This window comes from Pezoporus occidentalis, unplaced genomic scaffold, assembly GCF_034315485.1.
Source record: "Pezoporus occidentalis ecotype Australia unplaced genomic scaffold, CSIRO_AGI_Poc_V1 ctg38, whole genome shotgun sequence".
NCBI lineage: Eukaryota > Metazoa > Chordata > Aves > Psittaciformes > Psittacidae > Pezoporus > Pezoporus occidentalis.
Window position 1 is genome coordinate 1314602 of NW_026915702.1, and position 7162 is coordinate 1321763.

The 7162-nt window shown below is 46.0% G+C and overlaps 1 protein-coding gene across 4 annotated transcripts in view; it reads right to left on the bottom strand.

The window, feature by feature from the left end:
* Positions 1-4258, bottom strand: part of DMTF1 (cyclin D binding myb like transcription factor 1) — a 30040-nt gene extending 25782 nt beyond the window's left edge. For 2 of the 4 annotated variants that reach the window (XM_062631893.1, XM_062631892.1), the window contains exon 1: positions 4079-4249. The gene's annotated coding sequence lies outside the window, so the exon portion shown is untranslated. Of the gene's footprint in view, positions 1-4078 lie in introns of all 4 variants that reach the window. The other 2 variants (XM_062631895.1, XM_062631894.1) reach the window with 2 other exon arrangements.
* Positions 4259-7162: the final 2904 nt, after the last annotated feature.

The window sequence follows — 7162 nt, forward strand, 5'->3', positions numbered from 1 at the left end:
ATAGGATTAAGCTCCCAAATCACAATTAGAGAGTAATTAGGGTTGTCTGTCTGCATTCTCTCCCTTGCTGATTTGCCATGTTAGAAAAGGACACAGCATCAAAGGGGACCTGGCATTTCCATCACAGGTGGGGAAGAAGATACACCACAATCAGCAGCTAGTGCTGACACTTCCATACAATCAGAGCTGTTAACAGAAGGAAACAGACAATAGGCTGAGACACCACATCTAACAGCAGCACTGACACTCCTGATCGAGTTAGATGCCTACACCCATCATCTTGAGCTCCCAGGTACTCCTTATACAGCACAGAAACTGTGGACAGCACGTTGTTCAAAGAACTGTGACCTCCTCAGAAGCATTCCTTGATGTAATTCCTGGACTGAATAGGGTTTTAGAACTTTCTGCTAATCTCCTAAGAACAATATATCCCAACAGTAAGTGCAGGCTCTCCTGAAAATCACAATATTCTGTGTTAGATAGTTGAGATTTAGCACATCTCAAGTTTTCTGAGTAAAGGTAATAATAATATAGGCAATATTATACTTAATAATCATAACCAAGCCTTGATAAAAACTCAGGCCAATCCTTAGCCAAACCCTTGATTTGAGTGGAAAATTCTCCAGCATCCATTATTGGATATGGACTTGGACCTCAACTGAAAACTGCAAAGAACACAAGGAGTCAAGTCAAAGTCAAATGAGTATTTTCACCATTAATTTTTATTCATTAGACTACACAAATAGAAGAAACCCAAAGGAAATGAACAAATGTGCTCTTTCAAGATACATTTACACCAGGACAGCTAACTCTTGAAGACATGAATTAGTAACTGAAAGGTAAGAAACTGGAGCAACTGCAGTGGTTTTTCTTTGTGAATAGGAAATCTCCAGATAACTTCACCAAGCTGGCTTTTGAAAATGCATTGCTCTCTATTTGAAACAAAAAGCTTGTTTTCATTTTAAATGTGGGACCCAAGATCTTTAATCCTTGATCCAAATACATTCTTCACAGAGATACTGATCTACCACTAATATTTTATGTTCCGAAGGAAGGTGGGAAGGGAACACCGTTGGATGTACATATACTACCAATATGGATGTGTATTATGAAATGCAGTGAAGATATCATCACCTTAAATTTTTAAGATAGCACCTCAGAAATCGAATAAGCATTTTTTGCCTTGTTAGATTTTTTGGGGGTCTATTTACCAAACCTAACGTTTTTAAGAGTTGCACTGCAATTTTAAACGGGTTTCAACACACATCCAAACAGAAAGGATACCTATAAGAATCATTTAATACAGAATTCCAATACAAATTTTCCACTAAAACCATGTAACACAGCAGCTCTTACTTATTTGGGAAGCATGCAGCAGACTTGGGCAGGAAAAAGCCCACAAAGCTGATTTTATACCAAGTTACAAAACATTTTAATGCAAAATTCCTGTACTCTAAATCACCTTCATTAGGCAGATGGGTTTGATCATTCTGTGTGCTCTAAAAATTAAACACTTCTAAGAAATAGTGTTTTTACCCTTGCAGACAGAATTCTGTCACTATGGCTCATTAACTGAATGTTATGCCTAATCTTCAATGGACTCTTGTAAATCTTACATGAAGCTATACTCAAGGATCTGTTCTCTGCACTGGGCAAAACGTAAAAGTTTATTCCACTAAATCCTACAAAAAGCAGAAGTTGAAATGTATTAAGGGAGGTTTCCAGCTCTTGAGGTATTTAATTGGAACAATCACATGGAATGCACTGGGATTTCAAGGTGTTCATTCAAGAGTAACAGAGGAAACAATGTAATTACAGGACCTCATATTTAAGGAAACCTGAATGTTTATTCCATATCAAGTCAATACTTCCAATACATAATCAGTTTTACTATTCAACCAGGGCCAATTGTCTTGTCCTGTTATTCAACAAAAGCCCTTTTCTCCACACTGCTCAGATTTAAAATTCCACCAGACAGAAATGATCTTTAACAGCTGCAGTAAGACACATAAGAAGGACCAAAGAGATCAGGGATCAAACATAAGGATGCAAGACCCGAGTTGGGAGACATAAACAGATTTATTAAACTGTATTAGCATGAGATTACAGCTCTTCAGGAACAGTTACATTCTACTCATCAGTTATGTCAGTTTATTTATTCCATCACAGAAACGGAATATATGAGAGGCAATGGGACAAACTGTTTTCATTTGCACAGGTCAAATTTTGGCAGAAGTTCCAGCCTATCCATTGATATTTTCATAAAAAGCACTCAGCATGCTTCAAATCTCACACAGGGAAAGAAAAAAGAAAGACAAAACCCCAAAGTTGTAGCTCTTTCAAAACACAGAAAGTTGCAAGTTTTCAGTTACAGAAAATGACTCTCAGGCACCAAGTTATGACTATGGATAAATATCTTGATAAGTGTAATACAACTAATATTCTTTCTCATTCCTGTAGATCGAGTTTCATTCTAAGCATTCAACTTCTTCACCTTTATATAAACAGGCAGAAATTCAGCATGCAATAAAACATTAAAAGTTGATTGTTATCCTAAGATTGATAAGCAAAGCCAAAACTCTGTTGCTTTCTGATGGACAGATGAGCACACAATTTATGCTCCTAACTTATGTACTATTAGAGTATGTAAAATACAGACATGGAGGTCTTTGTCTCCTATAAACCAGCTTTTAGAATTTTGAGTGGTTCAGACAAAACCCAGTATTTTTTAGGCATTCTAATTAAGGAGTTTTAATGCTCAGCCTTTCTGGTAAGTGACAAAGCATCACCTAGAAAGTTTCAATAAGTGTCAGTAAAACAAGCATGAAATTGTCATTATTATATTCATGTGGCTTGGTGGAAATGAGAATCTGAATCCCACTTCAAAGCCTACACCTCCTGCCTTTGCAAAGGGATTTCAACTATGCTGTCAAGAAGCCAACGTACATCTCTGGCCAGAGCAATGCTGGCAAAAGCAAAGCGTTTTCTAGATTACTTCCAACACTTTAGTTACAACGCCAGGTGGGGCTGATCAATGGTGACTGTGAATAAATAAATACAAATACTACCTGTCAGCTGAAGAGGTAACCGGTAGAAGTGTAATACACTGCACTGTGCCCAACCAAGAATAGAGAGACCTCAGAAAAGAGCAAAAAAAAAGGAGGAAAAAAAAAGGAGGAAAAAAAAGGCTTGTCTAACCTGAATCCTTTATTTCGGCAAAACAGAGTGTAACTCTAGAGCAAAAAAAGCCTGGTAGTGCTTCTAAATGAAACCCCTAATCTTGGCAGAGTTACACACTTCAGACTCGGCTTAAAAATAACGCCCCAAGCAACCTCCCATCACAGCTCTCACAGGAAAGGAAAGATTATGAAACAGAACAGATAAAAAGAGCCACAAGCTTCGGATACCCCAACCACAAAGCCAGCCAGGGGAAATCGGGAGATTTAAAACACGTCCGTGCAGGTGGCCTTTTATCACAGCAATGAAGGCAAAGGAGTTTAAAGCAGAAATAGCAAAAGTAACAACCAAAACCCCGCCGCCCTCCCCAGGGAGCCAAGGTTTGGTAATGTCTCGGTTTTCCTCTATTCTGCCGTCCATCCGCCCCCTTCCACTTTTCCTCCTGCGCAGCGTTCCCGATGCCTGGCAGCGCCCCGGGAGGGCGGGGAACAACGGCCCGCGGCCCAGCGGAGACGCCGGCGGGTCGCAGCCGTGCGGCCTGCCCTGCCCCAGGCCAGGGCACTGCCCCCAGGGCGGGGCGGCGGCTCCGCACCTCAGGGCCCGCCTCAGCCCCCCGCTGTCCCCCGGCCGCCAGCGCCGCCATTTGGTCCCGGACTGGCGCCGCCGACGCCATTTTCCCGTTCTCTCGGCGGGCAGCGGCGCTGGCTGAGACCGCCACCAGAAATGCTGTTAGCACGGCCCGGCCCGGCCCGGCCCGGCTCGGCCCAGCCCGACCGCGGCTGAAGCGCGGGGCCGGACATGGCCGCCGCCGCCCCCTTTTCCCGGTCCCCTCATCCCGCCGCGCTCCGCCGCTGGCCGGCCGCTCCCGGCCGTGTCATCCCGCAGGCTCCCGCGCACTTACTTCCTGTTTTGGGTCCGGGCACTTGAGAAACCAGGATGGAGACTCCAAGTACCAGGATGGAGGCGCCGAGCGGCAGCGAGCGGCGAGGGGGGAGGCGGAGGCAGCGGCGGGGCACGGCTCAGCCAGCCCGCAAGCCCGCCGGAAGGGCCCGCCGCCCGCCCAGCCCGGCGCTTCCGCCCTGCCGCGGCGCTACGAAGCGCACGGCGCTGGGGCCTTGGCGGCGGCGGCAGCACCACAAAGCGCACAGCGCCTGCCTGTCCTCGCTGTGGGGGAGGTAGGTGGGAGAGGTGACCCACTCCTCCCCACGAGGCGCTAAGGGGAGAGGAGCGGTGCGGCCGCGCTTCATCACGGGTCGGGGCGCGTTTACCGCATGTCTAACGGCCTGAGGAAAAACAAGTCAGGGGAATATTAGAAAAAAAAAAAAAAGCCGTATTCGCAGCCCAGGAAGCCAACCGTATCCTGGGCTCTGTCAAAAGGAGCACCAGCGCCAGCAGGTCGAAGGAGGTGATCCTGCCCCTCTACTCTGCTCCTGTGAGACCTCACTGTGTGCAGTTCTGGTGTCCTTAATGTAAGAACATGGAACTGTTGGAACATGTCCAGAGGAGGCCACGAGGATGATCAGGGGCTGGAGCACCTCCCGTATGAAGACAGGCTGAGGAAGTTGGGGTGTACAGCCTGGAGAAGAGAAGGCTGCGTGGAGACCTCATAGCAGCCATCCAGTATATGAAGGGGGGCTATAGGGATGCTGGAGAAGGACTCTTCATCAGGGACTGTAGTGATAAGAGGAGGAGGAATGGCTTTAAATGGACAGAGGGGAGATACAGATTAGATATTAGGCAGAAGTTCTTCCCTGTAAGGGTGCTGAGGCCCAGAGGGTGCCCAGAGAAGCTGTGGCTGCCCCATCCCTGGCAGTGTTCAAGGCCAGGTTGGACACAGGGGCTTGGAGCAACCTGCTCTAGTGTGAGGTATCCCTGCCTGTGGCAGGGGTTGGGACTGGATGATCTTATGGTCCTTTCCAACCCAAACCATTCTATGGTTCTATGATAAAGCTGAGAATAAACAAGTGTTTAGCACTGTGTGGCTTGTGGTGCTTGCTCTGTCACGAACTGGGTGCCTGCAGCTGCCCTGACTCTTGGCAAAAAAATGTCCCCCACTGTGTGCTGTCACAACAAGCCCGGAAGATAAGGGCAAGGTGGCAGCAGCATCCCCTGCCTGCAGTGTTACGTGTAAAAACTTCATCACGCTTTAACCATGAGGCCACCTTTATGGCCACTTCTCTTGAGCAGTGGATCTCCAGTCATGTCCTCCCCCAGACCCTGGGAGCTTTAAAATGTGTCCTTGTTCCATGTAAGAGCTTTTATGCCAGCTTTCCCCACAGGCTGTAGGGATTCCGAAGCCTTGGGAGAGGCTTGAAGAGTCTGTTTGCCAGGCAGGGTTGACTTGTCCTAAACATCTGGTGCTATTTTTATTACCTAAAACTCCCAAAACACCCAACATGCCTGCAGGGGACTGGTCAGTGTGACTGGGGAGCCCTGGGAAGCTGCAACAGCAACTGGAGGGAAGCAAGGCAGAAGAGATGCCCCATCTAGTCTAGGATATCATAGATTGAGCTAGATAGGCATGGTGGGGCAATTGCATCTTGCATGTAAGGTTTCAGGTCACTGTGTTTGCCCTGAGCATTCTACAGCTTTGAGGTACTGGGGTGGACAGCGTCCTCTGCATGGCTCTTGCCAGGGAGCTTCTGTGGAAGGCGGAGCAGCAAAGCTAAGTTGTGCTGTCTCTTATTCTAGAGTAAAACATAGTAATGAAGAAAAGGGGGGGATTTGCACTTGTAAAACAAAGGCTTGTAGCTGGGATATGGAAACAGAGGGGCTAAGACTCAGAATTGTAATGGGGAGACAGGACAGAGTAGGGAGGAGATACTGCACATGAAATTACAGTGGTGAAAGAATGGAGATGGAATCCATGGCTGGGACAAGAAGGCAGCTGAGATAAGGAGCTGGAAGGAGGATTTATAGCATCTGATTTGTTCAAAGCACAGTTAGATTAACTTGTGTCCGTGTACTTGGTCTTTCTGGACATCAACCCTCAGGGATCTCAAGTTCCACATGCAGTAGTTCACTTCCGGGGAGTAGTTTGGTTTAAGTATCCAGTGCCCTTAGGCACTCCTTGGCCGAGGTATGGATGCAGTTTGCTGTTGGACTCACCAGCTCATGATCTCTTGCAGCTCCCAGACTTTTTTCCCTACTATTTTCAGCATGTGAAGCACTGACCTTATATTTGCCACCTTTGAAGCACATCTCTGCTTTCTTTGTTTTCAAGGTGGCTATGAGCTTGCTTTAAAAATAACAGGGTATCACTTTCTTGAGCTGTACCAAAATGCATCATCAGGAGGCTGAGTTCAGACTGTACAGAAAGCAATAATTTTGACATTACGTATAAGTCCTTACCACATGAAAATGTCTGGAAAGTCCTCATGTAGTAAGCAGCAAACACAATAAGGACTGCTTCCATGCTGTACTTGTTCTCCCCATACATTGTACCCTCAGTTACTAGCATTTTTCATTCTGGGTATAAAGTCTTTCTCCTTATCCTCCTTTTATCTTACTTATCTGCATGTACCTTGAATAAAACAGTATTTTAACTGCAAAATCTGTACTTCCTTTTACATTGTGGTGTTGTTTTGATGATGTGTTGTGAGATGTGAAGCTGATAAGCTGTTGCTGCTGCTGGATCACATGGCAGCACTTTGTGGATGGGGGCACCAGGAGTTGTGTGCCATTGTCCTGTGTTCTGGTCAGATCTGCAAGACTTTTTTGCAGTTTTAGGATTATGACCTCTGTTTGTGCCACATTCCCTGTTTTTGCAACGGGAATAATGTCACTTTCCTCACAGGTACATGATATAACCACATTCAGGAACATTTACTTTATGTCAAGTTCAAGGTACATACAGATAAAACAGTGACTGGAGTTCTCTGGTGTTTCATGAACAAGATGAAATCTTACTCTGTATCGGACTCGTGTTCTGTGGAGCAAGTGAGATTCGTACGTCCTGTCTCGTGTTAAAGGAAAAATTACACGC